Source organism: Neoarius graeffei, chromosome 16 (assembly GCF_027579695.1).
Source record: "Neoarius graeffei isolate fNeoGra1 chromosome 16, fNeoGra1.pri, whole genome shotgun sequence".
Taxonomy (NCBI): Eukaryota; Metazoa; Chordata; class Actinopteri; order Siluriformes; family Ariidae; genus Neoarius; species Neoarius graeffei.
In genome coordinates this window covers 13,761,340-13,781,867 of record NC_083584.1, presented here as the reverse complement: position 1 = coordinate 13,781,867, position 20,528 = coordinate 13,761,340, and the positions used below count along the sequence as shown (strand labels likewise).

Sequence of the window (20,528 nt, the reverse complement as noted above, 5' to 3'; positions counted from 1 at the left end):
AAAAAAAAGCGCACTTGATGGCCTCAGGGCTCTGAGGTTGACTTTCCCGGTTGTTCCAATGGTCAGCCAGCTGGACATCACAGAAGATCTAAGGGAGGTGCCAGCTGACCCAATCCCGCCCGCCTCCCCCCAATGCCCCCGCCGGTCCTGCTGCCTCCCATGATGCCCCCGCCCGTCCTGCTGCCACCTCCTCTGCTACACCCGCAGAAGGACGCGCCATCCTCTCATGCCCTGGGTGTCGGGCAAGGGAATTTGCAAGCCGGCGCCTCTGCCATAACATCATTCTGCTTCGGGGCAAAAAAGCTCCTTATGGGGAAAAAAGAAAAAAAAGGAGGGTGAAGTTTCAGAAGAGGAGGGAAGCTGCCACTGAAGATGACAGTGGAGAGCCTGGATATGGTTTGTATATTTTTTTAAATGCTTTTTTCCCCACAGCTCTCCAAAGATTCATTTCCTTGCTAAACGGAGGCAGCTGTGACCTAATGGTTAGGGAGGTGGAGTTAAGATCAGAGAGTTGCAGGTTCAAACCCCACCCCTACTTCTCCCTACACCTCGATCCATGGCTGAAGTGCCCTTGAGCAAGACACCCAACCCCACATTGCTCCAGGGACTGCACTCCTTCCAGAAAGCAGGGGACGCGCAGTCCTTCCACACTGCAGGGGGCGCACACCCCATATGTTGAAGGTAGTCATCATTTACCCATTTCCTAGATAGATCGGTTCCAAGTCACCTGTCCCCGCAATAGGGTCTGTTCCACAAATCAAGTCCATTGGCCTAACCTTGGAAAAAACTGTCAGCAAAGGGTAATGTAATTTGTCAACTTCCTGCTGCATTTTTGTAGAAATACTCCTCTCAAAATATAAGGAACGCATCACCACCGAGAATGCCACATGCAAAGAGCAGAGCAACACGCAGCAGCGCGTGCAGTCGGTGCGCCAGTTCCTTATTAACAGTGCGGTGGGCGGCGTGCCACATGCTGACCTGTTATATCTGCGCGACCACAGCAGGATCCGGGAGTAAGTACTGTTTTGTTAAATGTGCAGTAAACAGTATTTCATTGCCCTGTATTTATACTGAGCAATCAAGGTTGAATCTATTCTGATAAAAAAAAGTGTAATGTCAATGTAATGAATGTTGTGATCACTTGTGGTCATGTGTGTCAAAGTTGTCGTCATTTGTGTCAAATCCCAAAAAATTGTCTTTTTTAAACTTTTTTAGAGCTGTGAGAACATGGGTTGCATCCAGCCTGAAGCCCACCACGGTGAAAAAGAAAATTGATACCATGGATTTTCTTAAGTGGGTGCTTAAGTTTGCACAATTTAGAACTGTAGAATTTTTATTCATTTAATTTGTTAATTCTTCACAGATTACTTAACTTTTAATAGCAAAAAAAGAAACTAAAGATAATTTCTGGTTTATTGTCCATGCACTACACTTTGAACAGGGTGCGGAAGAGTTTTTGCCCATTATATGGAGATATGTATTGAATTTGTGTGGTCATTTTACTTTGAGACACTTTGTGAATAATGATTAACAATAATGAAAAAGATAAAAATGACTTGTTTATTGTCCATGCACTGTACATTGTTTAAAAGTAAAAGAATAGAGTGATTATATTAAAAAAAGTGTTATTTAGATGTTAGAGGGGTTTTTTCGGGGGGGGGGGGGGGGGGGGGGGGCTAAAACTCAATCTCACCTAGGGCAGCCAAAGACCTAGAGCGGGCCCTGTCCAGAAGTACACGTCTGATATGCAGCGGAAAATCACCGTGGGGAGGGGGGGGGGAAAAAAAAAAAAAAAAAAAAAAAAAGAGGTAAGATTTGTTTCATATTGACCGGGCATTTAAACATAACTACTTTTCCTGATATATATGAAACATATTAAAGGCTACACACCCTTTATTCTGTCATTATTGGGCGTTACATTGATTCCAATAGGCGTAAGCAATATACCCCCTCTGAAGATTCTCGACTTGCCTACAGATTAACTCATGGTATTGAATCCCATTTTCACGCATCTTTCTAAAAATTGATTTAGCTGTTTACACATTCATTGTTAAAAGACATGTTCTTGAATTCAGCACCTTTTGTAAGGCATAAAGCTCATCAGGAATCCCATTTTCATGTGTCGTTTTAAAATTTGTTTTCTTTGTTGAGAACGTGTTCTTGAATTCAGCTCGCCTTTTGTAATGCATACAGCTCGTTAGGCTGGAATCCCCCACTAAATGTTCACATTCCAGACCATTCTCACCTCAAGCTGGACCTCCCACAAAACCTGTCCATTTGTAATAAATAGCAAGACGTTGCACATTTGATTTATTTCAGCATTTTGATATAGGACAACAAATTTCTTTGGTGACAATGGAGACTGCCGAGTTCTACATGGCACGGACTGTCGACAGACCAAAACGTCTTGTATCCAAAGTAAGTTCATGTGCGCAACTTTCTATGCACTGCAAAAAAATTCTAGTTTCTAGTTTTAAAAAAAAAAAAAAAAAAAAAAAAATCCAGTTTAGGACATCCAGGACTCCAGTAGCCTATGCTATTCTAAACTAAATATTGCTTTGCTTCTTCTAAACAGCGCAGCCCTTGCAACACGCTGCCAAAAAACAGGGGTCTGCTAGGCCAGCTGGCACTCCTGCAAAATCCAAAGTGCACCTGCAAAATCCAAAGTGCACCTTGTAAGGAAGAAATCGGTAAGTTGTCCGAGTTAAGACCATCCAAATAAATGACCCTAATGAAGCCATTGTGCATATAATTTATAGGCCTATCTTTTAATGTTTATGAATTGTGACTCACATCTATCATTTTCATTTAGGCTGTGACAGTGGTAACAGCCGGCGGCAGAACAGACTGCTCTGGACTTTACAAGGAAGAGATTAGGATTATGAAAAAGCAGCTAGATGACATGGACAACCGCTTGAAGACAGTGTCAAGAGAATTGGAGGTGGAGAAGCAGTTTAGAAAGGCTGTGGAGGAACGTCTTAACAAGGCAGTGGAGGAACGCTTCAAGAAGGTGGAGGAACTTCTGCAGCGGCTGGTTAACCCCCCACCTGCGGCAGCGCAGCTCACAGCTCACCAGGCCACACCAGCACAACCACCAGCACCGCACAACTGCTAGTGCTAGACAGCAATTGTCTTTCAACGCCACCCCACCAACCCTTGGACACAGGGTCCCGGCTGGAACTCCCCTGCCGGACATTGAGCTCAGGGTCCTCTCTGCTGAGAGGGACGATTACCTGTTCAGGCAGAGTCAACAAAGAGGCCAGTACAGGCCAGACATTTATGCCGCAAATGTGTTCATGGCTCTGACGCCATTCGAAGAGTATCAGCGGTGGGGGAAAATGGTTAATTGGAGTGGGTCACAAGGCAAGGCCACCTTGCCGCACAACCTAAAGAAAAAAGTGCATCAATTAACCACAGAACGTTTTCCTGATTTGTCTCCGGACAACTGGGTCAAAATCCGAAACCGGATCAACGAAAGACTGCGAAGCCCCCGAAAAGTAGACCCTGAGGCGGAACGAATTGGCCACTGACATCTTGGTTTTTTAGGCTACAGTACTTGTCTTGTGAAAACGAAAAGTGCTTTTGCGCACATGTCCCCCCAATGACAACCATTTTTATACCTTTTTCCCCATTCCAATTTTGTCGTCAAGTTTGCACTAGCTAATAAAATGCACAAATGAAAACACCTTTCCACTGTCGTTCATAATAAAAGCCTGTAGTCTAAGACATTAGGAACATAGCTGATGAAATAACACCAGTGCAGGTAGTTATGCCAAAGGGCAGTGTAACGCCTATACAAAAATGGATAACTATCTTTTTTCAAGAGTGGATGGGTTCAAAATGTTGTCGTATGGTGGTGGAGGTGAAAAACCGCATCAAGGTGAAAAAACCATACGTCTTCATAATCAAAGCAAAGCAGTAAAAAAAATATATCTGGATATCCTGATCTGCACAGTCTTTGTTACCCCGGAATGCAAGGTAGTAGAGCCAAATATTAATTGCAGTCCATTACTTTATCATGTTTTCAGTGAAAAAGGCATGAGAAAGGAGTTAAATGTTTAGAGAAGTGAATATGTGCAGTCGTAATGCAAGCAATGTTGCATATATTTTCTATATTTCTATAACGTAGGCCTACTTAACGTATCTGATCAATGAATATGTTCGTTTGTTATTGTAATTTTAAATTTTCGAGTAAGCCAGGATTCCCCTGGCTTACATTACGACACGCCCCTGAATCAGTCAGAAACTAATTTCAGGCACTAATTTCACTCGAATCAACATGAACGTTTCGTTCATGTTTCATTCATCTTCATCGCTCATGCCTCATAATTTGAAAAATACACGTTCGTTCTGTATTTTAGAAATGTGTTGCGTTCAACACAACCAGGGCCGGCTCTAGGTCTTTGGCTGCCCTAGGCGAGATTGAGTTTTAGCGCCCCCCCCAGAAAAAAAACCCTCTAATAACATCTAAACACTTTAATCACTCTATTCCAATCCCAGATTGCAATAGAGTGATTAGATTCAGCGCCAGATGTAGGCAAACAGTTGCCAATAAAATGAGCAACAGCTCAAATAACCCGATGTTGATACATTGCCCAACACAAAGGGAAAGTCATGCCAGTTTTGTAGGAAACCTGGAACATGTTGAAATGGATGTTTTGAGAAGTGTTCGTTCGTATTGTTTTCCCCACACGATGCCTGAATAATCCACGTCAACTGTCTAACAAATGAATGACCGACATTACAAGGCCGTACAGCTAACTAATATTGCATAGTTAATCGGGACTCAGTGTAAACAAATCAGCATTATTGAACAAACGAATAACAACCCAGATATACCACCAACGTTTAGAGCAATGCGCCATATTGGTGTAATATCGCCTCAGCTTAAGTCAGGTTTTGGACATGGTAAGCGAGTAAACTGCACTTCTTTCAGCGGGACTTAAACTCTGGTTTATTGCCATCCTCTTCAGAAACGTTGATCTGGCTTGTCAATGCAACTTCACAAATCACTGCTCCTCCCCATGGAGAAAAATGGTATTGCAGCTGTGTTTAAGGGGCGTTGCCAGTCCAGGCTTCATCAACACATCATGTGTGGGGGATTACGATACGGGCACGGCCCTCGCACGGACCAAGCATGGTGCGGGCATGGAAACAGGCAAACAAATGAATGGCTTCTACTGTATGTTGTCAGGGGCATTATGCCCCTGTGAGGGTTTCCCAAGGCAGACAGATCCTAGGTGACTGGCCAGACCAAGAGCAGTTCACCAAAAACCCCTATGGAGGGGGGGAAGAAAAGAAGAAAAAAAAAAAAAAAAGGACCGTCACGTCGCCCGGTATGACACAGCCGGGGCCCCACCCTGGAGCCAGGCCCGGGGTTGGGGCTCGTATGAGAGCGCTTGGTGGCCGGGCCTTTGCCCATGGGGCCTGGCTGGGCTCAGCCCGAAGAGGTGACGTGGGCCTGACCTCCTGTGGGTTCACCACCCACAGAGGTAGCAGTAGGGGATTGGTGCAGTGTGGATTGGGTGGCAGTTGAAGGCAGGGACCTCGACGACCTGATCCCCGGACACAGCGGCTGGCTGTTGGGACATGGAACGTCACTTCGCTTGGGGGGGGGCCTTTGGGGGAAGAGCCTGAGCTTGTGCGGGAGGTTGAGAGGTACCGGCTAGAGATAGTCGGGCTCACCTCCACGCACAGCTTGGGCTCCGGAACCCAGCTCCTCGAGATGGGCTGGACTCTCCACTTCTCCGGAGTCGCCCGTGGTGAGCGGCGGCGGGCTGGTGTGGGCTTGCTTATAGCTCCCCAGCTCAGCTGCCATGTGTTGGAGTTTACCCCAGTGAACGAGAGGGTCGCCCGTCTGTGCCTTCGGATTGGGCTCTTGCTGTTTGTGCCTACGGGCCAAATAGCAGTATAGAGTATCTGGCCTTCTTGGGGTCCCTGGGAGAGGTACTGAGGGGTGCTAGACTGGGGACTCCATTGTGCTACTGGGGGACTTCAATGCTCACGTGGGCAACGACAGCAACACCTGGAAGGGTGTGGTTGGGAGGAACAGCCTCCCCGATCTGAACCCGAGTGGTGTTTTGTTATTGGACTTCTGTGCTAGTCACGGTTTGTCCATAACGAACACCATGTTCGAGCATAGGGGTGTCCATAAGTGCACGTGGCACCAGGACACCTTAGGTCGGAGGTCGATGATCAACTTTGTAGTCGTTTCATCTGATCTCCGGCCCTATGTCTTGGACACTCGGGTGAAGAGAGGGGCTGAGCTGTCAACTGATCACCACCTGGTGGCGAGTTGGATCCGCTGGCGGAGGAGGAAGCTGGACAGACCTGGTGGGCCCAAATGTATGGTGAGGGTCTGCTGGGAACGTCTGGCCGAGCACTCTGTTGGGGAGGTCTTTAACTCCCACCTCCGGGAGAGCTTTTCCCAGCTTCTGAGGGAGGCGGGGGACATTGAGTCTGAGTGGACCATGTTCTCTACCTCCATTGTGGACGCAGCTGTTCGGGGCTGTGGCCGCAAGGTCTCCGGTGCCTGTCGTGGCGGCAATCCCCGAACCCGGTGGTGGACACCGGAAGTAAGGGATGCCGTCAAGCTGAAGGAGTCCTATCGGGCCATGTTGACCTCCGGGACTCCTGAGGCAGCTGACGGGTATCGGCAGGCCAGGCGTGCTGCAGCTCTGGCAGTTACGGAGGCAAAAACTCGGAACTGGGAGGAGTTTAGGGAGGCCATGGAGAAGGACTATCGGTCGGCCTCGAAGAAATTCTGGCAAACCGTCCGGCGCCTCAGGAAGGGGAAGCAGTACTCTGCCAACACTGTTTACAGTGCGGGTGGGGAGCTGTTGACCTCGACTGGGGACATTGTCGAGAGGTGGAAGGAATACTTTGAGGATCTCCTCAATCCCACTGTCATTTCTTCCATTGAGGAGACTGAGGCTGATGACTCAGAGGTGGACTCGTCCATTACCCAAGCCGAAGTCACTGAGGTGGTTTGCAAGCTCCTCAGTGGCAAGGCACCAGGGGTGGATGAGATCCACCCTGAGTATCTCAAGTCTCTGGATGTTGTGGGGCTGTCTTGGTTGACACGCCTCTGCAACATTGCGTGGCGGTCAGGGACAACGCCTCTGGAGTGGCAGACTGGGGTGGTGGTCCCTCTTTTTAAGAAAGGGGACCGGAGAGTGTGCTCCAATTATGGGGGGGGGGGGAATCACACTTCTCAGCCTCCCAGGGAAGGTTTACTCCAGGGTACTGGAGAGAATTCAACCAATAGTTGAACCTCGGATCCAGGAGGAACAATGCGGTTTTCGTCCTGGTCGCGGAACACTGGACCAGCTCTATACCCTTCATAGGGTGCTCGAGGGTTCATGGGAGTTTGCCCAACCAGTCCACATGTGCTTTGTGGATCTGGAGAAGGCATTCGACCGTGTCCCCCGTGGTATTCTGTGGGGGGTGCTTCGGGAGTATGGGGTTCGGGGCTCTTTGCTAAGGGCTGTCCGGTCCCTGTACGAACGGAGCAGGAGTTTGGTTCGCATTGCCAGCAGTAAGTCAGACCTGTTCCCAGTGCATGTTGGACTCCGGCAGGGCTGCCCTTTGTCACCGGTTCTGTTCATAATTTTTATGGACAGAATTTCTAGGCGCAGCCAGGGGCCAGAAGGAATCCTGTTTGGGAACCACAGGATTTCATCTCTGCTTTTTGCGGATGATGTTGTCCTGTTGGCTTCTTCAAACCAGGACCTTCAGCATGCACTGGGGCGGTTTGCAGTCGAGTGTGAAGCGGCTGGGATGAGAATCAGCACCTCCAAGTCCGAGGCCATGGTTCTCGACCGGAAAAGGGTGGCTTGCTCTCTCCAGGTTGGTGGAGAAGTCCTGCCTCAAGTGGAGGAGTTTAAGTATCTCGGGATCTTGTTCACGAGTGAGGGAAGGATGGAGCGTGAGATCGACAGGCGGATCGGTGCAGCCTCTGCAGTGATGCGGTCGCTTTACCGGTCTGTCGTGGTGAAGGAGCTGAGCCAAAAGGCGAAGCTCTCAATTTACCAGTCGATCTACGTTCCGACTCTCACCTATGGTCATGAGCTTTGGGTAATGACCGAAAGAACAAGATCGCGGATACAAGCGGCGGAAATGAGTTTCCTTCACAGGGTGGCTGGGTGCTCCCTTAGAGATAGGGTGAGAAGCAGTCACTCGGGAGGAGCTCGGAGTAGAGCCGCTGCTCCTCCACATCGAGAGGAATCAGCTGAGGTGGCTCGGGCATCTTTTTCGGATGCCTCCTGGACCCCTCCCTGGGGAGGTGTTCCAGGCATGTCCCCCCGGGAGGAAGCCCCGGGGAAGACCCAGGACACGCTGGAGGGACTATGTCTCTCGGCTGGCCTGGGAACGCCTCGGTGTTCTTCCCGAGGAGCTGGCCGAGGTGTCTGGGGAAAAGGAAGTTTGGGCTTCCATGCTTAGACTGCTGCCTCCGCGACCCGGTCCCGGATAAGCGGAAGATGAGACGCATGGCCTGAGAACAGCACTGAACTGGCTGATTATGGCAATGCTCAATTGGAGGCCTTAATAGAGCATTTCGGTCATGTCCTTAACAGGCATGTTGATGTCTAATATATCATGGCTCTGATCGGTAAAGTTCTGAAACAGATGAGTGACAAGCCCATGTTTTTCTCTCTGTAGCTCTGGATGCCAGATGGATGCTGTGTCAGGGGGTAGTAGAACATGAAAACCATGGTCAGCCACAACTTCAAGGAAAGGTCCAACAGCAGCTTGTGGCAAACAGTTCTGACAAAAGAGCCATACAAATCTGACCAGGTAACATACACTTAACAGGCAGTTTAAGCTGCACATCTGGCCATCCTTAAAAAAAAAAATCCGTTTCCTGTCCACCGGGTGAGCAAAAAAATTCAGTCGGGAGGGAGGGATTTTTTTTATATATGGATGGATAAGAAATCGCAATGCTGTTTGCTTTTTCTTTCAGTACTTTATTACAAAAGCAGACACACTTAATAAAATATGACCGTTTAATCAACTGAAACTTGTACAAAACCTTTAAGTTAGCATTTTAAATGCTGACTGCAACATTTGCAAAACTTTTACAAAAAGGTACTTAATGTCCGACACACGGACCAAAGCGCTTCAACTTCTGACCTATCTGATCAGCTGTTGTAGTTGCTCTACACCCTACTCGTCCTTCAAAGCCCCACTGCGCACAACACACCATTTCTTGGCTTTTGGGCATATTCATCCTACAGATCAGCAGGCAAGGTGTGCTCAAAGCTCAAGGTGAGCGTTCAATCTTTCCTACTTAATCTAACACAATGCTGATTTCTAACCGTTGCATCAGTCTTGTTTGAGTCGTTGACAGACTCAACTATTTCACATTGGCTTGTTTTGAATTATTTAAAAAAAAAAAAAACCACTGTCTGTACAAACTGTACACGTCTGTCACGCAGTGCAAGTACAGCCAAGCCATTGTTTGATAGCTAGCGTCAATAAAAGTTCTGTTGGCTGCAACATGGCATCATGAGTGTGTTAATAAATACAATGCCAATTTTAACCATCTTCGCGTTTGTCTCCGACGCTTTTGCATATTTCCGCGTGGTCTACAACGCTTAGCATTTTTCCGTCTAGCAACAGAATTTTCTATCAACGCGAGAAAAGCTAGCTTGCGCCAGGTTGGTAACATGACAAAGTAGGCTACTTCTCAAACGCGTTGCCTTCCACGTGGTAACAAGATAATGCATTGAACCAACACGCGGAATGCTCCAACATGGACACAAAACGCTTTATGAGATAAGTCTGCTGTTTGGAACATTCTACTCGGCTGCAAAGACAGCAAATTTCTGCTCGTAAGATCACGTCATAATGGCCAAATGCAATCAAACATGTGAATAATGCCATGACATTTCGTTTGTAAGGTTAATTGTAAGCATACAGCATGTCATGTGTCGTCATTTACTTGATTGGCTTTTGCAAAACTGGCAATCAAGCAGCATCCATTTTAATGCATCAGTCTAGATAGAGTATCTCGGCTCTGTTTTGAGGAGCATTAAGAAAAAGGACTTACACCCTGCAGTACTCAACACACCAGTTTTTTTTTTTTCTGACTGTACCAAAAGTTTATGCGCAACTGTCTTTGTAGGTATGGAGGCCAAGTACGACAAAATACATGGGTTGCTGTCTTTGGGGTCATACCCCAAAGACTAAGATTGAATGCAGCGGCAGGATCTTAGGAGGTATGCCTCCAAATTCACTTTGAGAGGTCAGTAGTTTCCATAAAATTGTAATAAATTTGATATGTAGTACAATGCATTAGTGATTAATTTCATTGTAATTCTTCTAATTATAATTATTTTAATGTAGATGGAGAGCTCTTTTTGGCACCAGGAGAGCAATTCGTGGAAAAGAATAGGCCAGGAGTATATTTGAGGAGTTCCATGCCTCGCCCATGGGAGGGCACACAGGAATACACAAAACCCGAAGTGCCTTAGCGTCAAGGTTTTACTGGTTTGGGATGTCCGTAGACATTGAAAAATGGGTATGTATTACTGTTTGTTGCTGAAATTAAATGGAAAGCAGTAATCAGGACCTTGGGAGCAGCTGTGAACACCAATTGCACCGTATGTGTTTAAGATCCAGGAATGTGACCAGTGTCAGAAAGTGGGCAAGCCCCTTACAGCGGTGCAACCTCTGCAGTGCATCATGGTAATAAAATGGCTACATTACATTAGATTGGCACTATGCATACTATAAAAATGACTATATACATACATACTGGGGCTACTTTATTTCCATATCAGGTGTCAGCTGTATGGGAACTTGTGGGCATAGACCTCACTGGTCCCCTGCCCAAGACACAAAGTAGCTTCCAATATACAGTATACTGACAGCAACTGACTACTTTTCTAAGTGGGTTGAGGCTTACCCACTGAAGAGCAAGTCGGCTGCTGAGGTTGCAGAGAAGCTGGTCAGGATGGTGTACAGACATGGCTGCCCATTGCGAATACTATCAGATCAAGGCAGAGAGTTCGTCAATGAAGTAAGCTCACTAATCATAATTAGTCATCTTTGGAAAAGGACGACCATCTGCCTCAGTGGTGTCAAATAGTCTGCCTAGCATATATCCATGTCTACGAGTGAGTTAATTTCTAATTAGTTTCAATTGTATTTTGAAGCTCAATACAGGACTGCGTGAATTACTTCACATTGAGCGATCTGTAACAGCGGCCTACCACTCACACACAAATGGCCTAGACGAAAAAACAAAATAATATAAAAAAAGGTATGTGCTATCATTGTCATATACACTACCGGTCAAAAGTTCTAGAACACCACACTGTACCCCCACCGCACTTTTTAACTGACACTTTAGCTTGTTCTGTTTCAGTTTAAAATCAGTTCATTGTGGCATCGCTCTCAGAAATGAATGCATACAAGCAACTTGAAATTGAAAAACGTAATTGTGGAATCAATGCTACATACAGAATAGACCAAAATATATTCTAAACTTTTGACTAATCAAAGTAGCCACTTTAATAGATAGATGACTTTCAAAACAATCTGACCAATTTTTTGTGCTTTACTATGCCTGCATTTAGAGCCCTTAGGAAACTAGTGAATGAGGAGCAAACCAACTGGGACACCTTCTTGGACACCATGCTCTTTTCATTAAGGTCAAAGGTTCACACAACCACGAAATATACCCCATTTAAACTCATGTACGAAAGGGAAGCCCGTTTCCCAGTGGAGGTGCCAACCGAGTTGCCGGTGAGTGGTGTCTTCACTATACTATCACTGAGATGTAATTAAATGCAGTGATGTAGTTAAATGTAGTGTGTGTATATTAGTCATTGCAAATATTTGTATGTCACCATAGTACAAATACTTTTGCAGTATTTTCTGAATCAACTGCTTCTGCATTTGATGTGGTACGCAGACATTATTGGAAATATTTTCCATTTTTCCATTATTGGAAAAGCTATGGCATGAAAATAATCTGTTGTGGCTTTAGCTCTTTCACATTGCACCTCACGTGCAATTTGTTTTTAAAAAAAAAAAAAAAAGTATTTGCATATAGGCTATTCCTTCCAAATATTACAAGGTAACGGAAATTTTCATGAAGTGAATCAGATTTTTCTTCCTATTGTAATTGTTAAAAAAAATATCTAGATTTCAACAATCACATTGCCAGCGTCAGAGTCTGTTTACTCAGACTTCAGAGACTTTAAAAAAATAAAAATAAAAATAAAAAAAAAGAGGAGCAAGAACATCTGTCGGAGTCTGTCAAAGAGAATGTTAGAAGGGGGCAGGAGACACAAATGGCTAGATATGCAAAAAGACTTCAAAAAAAAAAAAAAAAAAAGGAGGTCCAGTACAAGGCACGGGATGAAGTTCTTCTCCTTAACGTGAGAAAGCGTGGGAGGAAAGGCCGAAGACTTCAACCCGACTTTACTGGTCCCTATGTGATAGAAGACATCATTGGGAAAGGTCACTCTCCGATCTGATGGAAAAACCTTGCGAACAACATACAGTATTGACCACATCAAGCCATATCGGAGGCCTGCAAGGGAAGTGAGCCGAAGCCCGAGCCCTTGACCAAGCCCACTCCAAATCCCAAGCCCTCGACAAAGCGCACACCCACTCCAAATCCCAAGACCATCAGTAATAAGGTTTGCCACAAAATTGGAGTCGAGCCCTGTTAAGCTTCCACCCAAGATGAAGGTGGCCCTAAAAATATTTGTTCTTGACCATTTGGTCATCTGTTGCCGGTTTGGCCATCATAACAGTTGGTCCATGCTCAACCTTTAAGGCTGAATATTAAGAGGACAAAGGTTCTAGAGGATATTTGACTCCATAAAGTACATTACATTTAATAGAACACTAATTTCTATGGAATATCAAAAAAATCTTTCAGCCTTAAAAGGTTAAAGGACCTATTCATTTTTGGCCCGTTGGCCTTGTTCAATGTTGGCCCAGAGTTTGATTTTGGCCCGTTGGCCTTGCTATTCCCACAGAAAATACAGTAGACTGACATGACTAACACAAAGCATAATTTTCTTTAGTGCACAGGATTTGTAGTCTGGCTAACAACTTCAAAGCTCTGCGAGCATTGGTCTGGCATAGATATTAAGCCCAACTGTTTCCCAAAGCGCGTGGTTGACCCGCCTCCCTAAAATGCCTCAGTTTGCTACTGGTCGAAGCCAGAAAAGGCTGTGACGAAGCTTAAACCAATCACATCACTCTTTCCTCTGACGTATGTGACGTGATGGAAACTGCTTGAGTAACAGGAAGGAGGAGCTGAAGAGGACGATCAGAACACGAGCAGAAATGGAGAGAAACTACTTTTGTCGAACATGTAAAGTTAACATGCGAGCGGCAGGTGTGTATTCGCATTGTACACTGTAAATGCAAATATTCAAATTAATTAGAAATGATTAGTGAATCAAACTTAGAAATCATCAACCTGTTGTCAACACTAACATTAAATAAATAACTGCTAATTTCAAGCTAGAGAACACGCTTAACTTTGTGTACTCCACTTCAGTTAAATTAGAAAATATAATTTATTGTCCCAGAGTCCTTTGGGCGTTGTGTTTAGACATGCGCAGACCTGCCCCATCTACGCGCGGTCTTTTCAGCACATGCACCAGGATTAACCGGAGCTCAGTGAAAAGCATCAATTTGGTAAGTTAATATTTTTACTCTTTTGTCAACCGTCGAGTTTTGTTGTGGTATAACGTTATGGTGTTTTACTGGTTACTGGGTACGTCGCAGTCGCCAAACTCGTTAATTTCACCAGTATTTCCTTCATGATTTGCTAGCTAGCTCAGGGGTCTGGAGCAAACCTGTAGTAATGTTCCTGTGAAATGTGTTGTACTGCAGTTCAGGGGGTATGTGCTCTGTTAATGTGAATGTGTGTGGGAGTGGGTGGTGAGAGACACAGAGCCGAGGTTGAGGTGTGTTGTTGCCGCTCGGGCTGCTCGCTGTTTTGTTGTATTTGCGTGGTTACAGCGACAGTAACCGTTCAGAATAATAAAGAAATAAGCGACGGTGTATTGACACCTACTCATCCATTCCTGACCATGTCCGGCTGTACGTTACATTATAGTCTATCCGGCAGCCGGAATAAAATACACGAATTATATTTTTGCTAGACGCCGCACACAAACACACACATTCTGCCCAGCGCAGCTCGAGTGACAGCAGCAGTTGGATGCGGCTACAAATTAAAACTTTCGGTTACTTTTCTAAATAGCGCGACTCCGCTTGTAAAGCAATAACATTTCTTAAACGTGTGTAGGAGGGAAGTGCACATTATTTGGGTCTCGGTCTGTTTACTGTGTATATGCGCGGCGCTTTGTGCCCCCCCTCCTCCTCCCCCTTCGGACAAAATTTTCGAGAGGGGTGGGGGAGGGAGCTTGTGCTGTGTCAATTAAACTCAATCTTGACCAGGTAACCAAAACTAGTGGTTAATGCTGAAATTCTCTTTTCTTTTTTTAGGTCAAGCAGAGCATTATCATCCAATGCAGTGGACCTGCAAGTACTGCACATTTTTTGCTAAAAAGAGGGGCGCTTTGCTTAAACATTACCGTTTAAAACATGGATGCTATACTCGCACATCTCGACTCCCATGCCTGCATATGGACTGCCTCTGCACATTTAAATCTTTTAATGCCCTCCAAGTACACCTGTCAACATGGCATAATAAAAAGGATTCAGGCAAAATCAGGGAAACTGCATTTCACTGTCAGTTGTGCAACTTTGTGGAGCTTTGCACAGAAGCAGACTTTTTTACTCATTTGCGACGACATCTTAAGCTGAGACAAATGGTTGCTTGCCCATATAAAGACTGTTACTTTCAAAGTAACGTTTATTCTACCTTCAATGCCCATAGAAGCAAAGAGCATCAGATGCACAATGAGATGGCATTCAAACCTGAAATTGTTTTGCCAAATGTAGTCGAAGAGCTTCCAACTAATGCAAGTGTTCAGTTGGAAGAGAGTGACCCTGAAAATGATGACATTGACAGTGAAGTTGCTGAGCTAAAAGATGTGGAGGACTTGGAGACTCAGTTGGAACACAATGTAGCAGCTCTTTTCCTGAAAATATGTCATCAATTCTCAACATCTCTGAAACTGCACAGCAAGAGGTTATAGAGCAGGTCAATCAAATATATTTGTTATCACAGCCATTGCTACATTCTTCAATTCGAAGAATTCTGCACACACATTGTGCAGATGTTGATGATGGTTTAGTGAATGAGATAGCTCGAGTGGTCACTGAGAATGTATTCCACAAATTCACTTCTGATGGAGGATCATTGTCAACTGCTCAAAAGCGAACAACTTACATTTCAAAGGAATTTTCTTTGGTTATGCCCATTGAGTTTGTCCAAGGAAATGACAAGCAGACAGTTGTGTATATCCCCATATTGAAAATGCTGCAAACTTTGCTGAGCAATAGAGACATTCTGGAAAAGACCATGTCACATGAGGCAACTTTGTCAGAGGAATACAAGTCTTACAGAGATGGTTCCTGCTTCAAAGACGATGCTTTCCTGAATGAGGAAGAGTTCAGGATCGCTCTTTACCTGTATATTGATGATTGAGGTGGCCAACCCCTTAGGAACCTCCAGAAAAAAAAGCACAAACTAACTGCTGTCTACTGGGTACTTGGCAATTTACACCCAAAATATCGCTCCTGTCTTCATGCCATTCAACTTGCTCTGCTTGTCAAGACCAACAGCATCAAAGACCATGGTTATGGTGAAATTCTCCACCCTCTTATTCAGGACCTTGTTTTTCTTGAGCAACAAGGAATACATGTAGAACAGTTGGGAGCCACTGTTAAAGGCACAGTGTTATTTGTGGCAGCAGACAATCTGGCTGCCCACTCTTTAGGAGGGTTCTTTGAAAGCTTCACAGTTACCCAAGTGTGTCGGTTCTGTATGGCCAAGCGGGGGGAAATACAGGACAAGGAAGTACGGACAGGATTTTTTCAAAAATGAACAAGAGAAAACCATGACAAACAAGTGCAAGAGGTGTCTCAGGATTCAACCAAGGCTCAAGAATATGGTGTGAAACGAAGCTGTCCATTGACTGAAAGCTTGCAACATTTTCATGTTGTTGAGGGGTTCCCTCCAGACCTCCTGGAGGGGATTGTTCCATTAGAACTGGCCTTGTGCTTCAAGGCACTGATATCAAAGGGAATCATCTCCCTCGAGGCTCTGAATGATGCTATTAAACAGTTCCCGTACACATTTTCAGACAAAACAAACCAACCCCAGCTCATTCCAAAGACGTTCTCCTCAAAGTTAACAATTGGAGGAAATGGTCATGAGAATTGGACTCTTCTCCGACTGCTGCCATTATTGATTGGTCAACACATTCCAAAAGGTGATGAAACCTGGGAGGTTTTAATGACCTTAAAAGACGTGGTAGAATTATCAGTGTCCACAAGCTTTACAGAGGAGTCCTTGTGCTTTCTTGACAGCAAAATCTCTGAACATAGAGGTTTGTTTCAGAAGGTTTTCCCAGGTGAAAAGCTACGACCAAAGCACCACTATGTTGAGCACTACCCTGAGCTAATTCGAACATTTGGTCCTCTATCTGATGTCTGGACAATGCGTTTTGAAGGGAAACAAGTTCTTTTAAAAAAAAAAAAAAAAAAAAGCTGTGCGTCACTCTCAGAACTTCAAAAATATACCCCTTACTTTAGCAAACAGACATCAGAAAATGATGGCTTTCCACCTAGCAGCCTCGTCTTTTTTTTAAGCCTTCTGTTGAAATTCACAAATTGAATTCTGTGATGGTTCCATCATTTCCAGAAAATGTGCAGAACTGGCTCAATCAAAGGAGCAACAAGCTGAACACAGTACTTGTAGCTTCCTCTGTCTGCATTGATGGCATTAGGTACAGTGCTGGTATGGTCATTTCTGTTGGATCCTGCTCAGGGCTCCCAGATTTCAGACAAATCGCAAACATTGTCATTATCAACACAGATGTAACATTTGTCTGCAGACAGATGACCTCATGGTATGATGAGCATCTTCGAGCTTACGAACTCTGTAGCAGCCATTTGCCCACCTTCTCAGTTACCCAGTTGTCTGAATTGAACGATGTTTTTCCTCTATCACTTTACAGAGTTCATGGCAAACAGCTTGTTACTCTCAAACGATATATATTGTGCTGACTGGTTTTAACACTGTGCTGAGCAGATTAAATCCTTTTTTTTTCCTTTTTTACAGGAGAGGATGGAGCAAAGATTGATGCTGCGAGTTGTCATTGATGATATAAGGAAACTAATCTTGAATGAGAGACCGGATTCCATTCAGGAACTAAAAACTCAGCTGAGTGATAAGCTGTCACTGCAGTATGACTTCAAACTCCAGTATGAAGACCCAGACTTCAGTAATGCACTCTGCAATTTGTCTCAAATAGAGGATTTGCCTGAAAGACCTACTCTGAAAGTCATCCCTCTTGTGACTCTTGACTTGACATCCCTGTCTTCATCCACTGAAGATACAGACTGCAGCACAGCAGACACTGAGATCTTGTCCTCTACTGGTTCAACGCCTCCACTAAGAAGACAGTGGCCCAAGTTCTTTGAGATACCCAATTTCTCTGTGGATGTAGCTTACCGGCTGAGACAGGCAGATCTCTTATCAAAGATCGTGTCCCATGGACTCCATCACGAGATATGAAACATGACATACTTGAGAAACTTGCTGAAACAATGTACAGTTTCAAAGCTTACCCTGACGATGATGACTTCAGCAGTGTTGCAAAAGCACTGATTAGCAAGCACCCCAGCCTCACTGAACCTGGTCCCCAGCCAGGATGGTATGGCTGGAAGAACAGCCTTAAATTTAAGATGGCCAACTATCGTACAAAACTACGAAAAGCAGGATGTGATGTACTGATCAATGGGGGTAAACGAAGCAAACGCAACCCAGAAGGACCATCATCCAGCAAGAATATCAAGCGGCCAAAAAGAGGTGAAGTTAATTATTTGCCAAATTTACCTGACAGACATGATGAAAGCAGCCTTGAAAATGCCAGGAAGGTTATCATAGAGGAAATGAAGAAAAAACAACCCAATGCCAGTCTAGTGTCAAGAATGATGGAAGAAACATTCTCACTGCGCAGAAGGGAGATAGTGACACAGGAACCTGCTGTGCAGAGCGTGATGGAACGATGGCCAGCACTGTTCACGGAGAGACCGGTAAGATACTAGTTAGTTTTGACCTGCCCTCCCCCATATAGATTCCAGCAGACCAAAATAATCGTGATCATTATTTTTACCATAATCGAGCAGGTTTAAGTCATCCTAGTTTCACACATGGAGTTCTTTCATTTGCTATAGTATTAATTGAATGATGGACAGCTTAGTGTTGCTATCCCTCTTGCTATGTCCTCTCTATCTTCCAGGTCTTTGCTGAGTTTAATCGCATGGCCAACAAGAATCTTGAAGGCAACTTCTATGAAGCCCTCGACCAGCACACGCCACGCTTCATTGATCTTTTCAAGTCCAAAAAAGGAACTGTGGGACAAAAACTGAAAGACTTAATGCAGCACATCAACTGGTTGGTAAGGATTCTATTGTGTTTTGTACTATATTTATAATAATTAGTTTTATGCATTCTCATTCTTCACCTTTTTTAGGCCCTTGACACATTTTATGCTGATTGATTACCATTATAAGTTCATATACTGATCCTGTAATAATAATAACAATAAAAATAAGAACCATTTCTTTCTTGATTCTGCTCAGACAAGATTAGAATCGCAGGAATTTGATGAATCTACTTGACTGTATAATTTTCTGTTGGGTACTTATAAAACTTAAAGCCCTATTAGAGGCCTGCACTGTCAGAGGAAATACAGAACAGTATATCAACATAAATTTCCCCAAATTCTCAACATGCTACATAGTTCTGAACTTATGTTCTCTCTCTATTTTTAGTCACCTGATGTGACAGCACTTCGGACTGTTGTCCTCAAAGGTCTTCCAGTTTTCCTCAGTGAAGACTCCAGTCAAGTCTACACTACTTGCTTTGTGAGTAAAACAAACATTGATCTCAATTATCCATTTTATTGCAAATCATATTTAATTATTTCACAGCATTGTAAAATATTTGAAATTCAATTTTTGATTGAAATTGCCCACATTCAATAGCTGGTTTTGTGTGCTTTTTTGCAGGATATAGCAAAAGAAGAAGCATTCGCCTCAGTGACAGTTGGAGTGCTGACAGTGACTGAAGATGCTCAGCAGCAGGGTCCAAATGGAGTGCACCTCCAACCCATCTCCACTGCCATCATACTTGAGGGAGGTACTGTTATGGACAATGTCAGAGACTTTCCCCAGGCAGTCTGCCTTCTTTTCGGCCTCATTTATGCCCTTCACTTGAATTATCCAAAATGCATGGAAAACACGTTCAGATTCATTCAAGCAGTCATGCTTGGACTGGGCAACAAAACCCTGCCTCCAAAACTGATCACACTGCAAATTAAACTACTGGGGTAGGCCAAAGTGAGAAAAACAAGGTAACTTGTTTACTGTTCCAGGTTTAATAATCTTTAAATGTAACACTGTTTGTAACAAAGTGATACAGATTTGTTAATTCACAGTAAGACAGTGATACACTGTTATTTATCACTGCTGTGCACTTTAGAAGATAACATGTTTATTGTAGTTCCAGTTAGATAGACAGTTACAGCGCTCGAAACTAACGGTGTCCCGATGTCCCGGGGACCATAAAAAATGTCATCGGGACACAAAATTATCATATCTGGGACAATCCCGGGACAATGGAAAAAAAATAGATCTAGAAAAAAAGTTCTACATTAATATTTACAAAGCCGTAGAGCTGTGCAATATATCGTATTTTTATCACGATATCGATATTGGTGTCAAACGATATCAAAATTCATAATATCGATATGAAACGATTTTTTGTCATTTGTAAGGTAAAACAACCCTTCTGTCCCCTAAGGCACACCATAGCCTTGTATACGTCATCCATTCTACTCCCGCGATATCTCCAACAGTAAAAAATCAGTTCTTCTGTTTTCATACGTGTTGGGTGATTTGATATATTGATTTGTTGTTTGATTTGCTTGCTAATAGTTATAATAATACAATTAACATATATTTACGTCATATTTTTGGATGTGGGACTGGGTAATGTAAAAATGGCATCTACGGAAGAAAACAAGCACAACAATATTAGCACATATCCAGCTTGCTAGCTGTGTTAGATGTGTTAAACCATGTGGATTTAAGTGGAATAATTGCGAGTCGTCCTGTGGTCAAGGCAGCGTTTTAAGGTAAGGAAATTTGGTTATTATGTTGCCCGCCACGGCATGTTTACTTGGGTTCATTTGATTTTGACTTGTGCATCTGCAGCTAGCATCATGCTTTGAAGTAGGTTCTGCTAAGGACGGGTTTATTGCGCGATGTAGACGGACTCAGATGTAATTACATTGTTTTTAAAATTCCGTGAGCTTAAAACGGTGTCCCCCTGCTAATCATGTAGCCCTAAT

At 44.2% G+C, this 20,528-nt stretch overlaps 2 long non-coding RNA genes across 2 annotated transcripts; both read left to right on the top strand.

Moving 5' to 3' along the window:
* Positions 1 to 344: 344 nt before the first annotated feature.
* On the top strand, positions 345 to 1,260 carry LOC132899941 (uncharacterized). Its single transcript, XR_009656737.1, has 3 exons — positions 345 to 396; positions 839 to 1,013; positions 1,216 to 1,260. It is a non-coding gene; the product is annotated as an uncharacterized LOC132899941 (long non-coding RNA).
* A 9,107-nt stretch (positions 1,261 to 10,367) lies between these two features.
* LOC132899940 (uncharacterized) lies at positions 10,368 to 10,854 on the top strand. The gene is made up of 3 exons (XR_009656736.1): positions 10,368 to 10,522; positions 10,618 to 10,689; positions 10,785 to 10,854. It is a non-coding gene; the product is annotated as an uncharacterized LOC132899940 (long non-coding RNA).
* Positions 10,855 to 20,528: the final 9,674 nt, after the last annotated feature.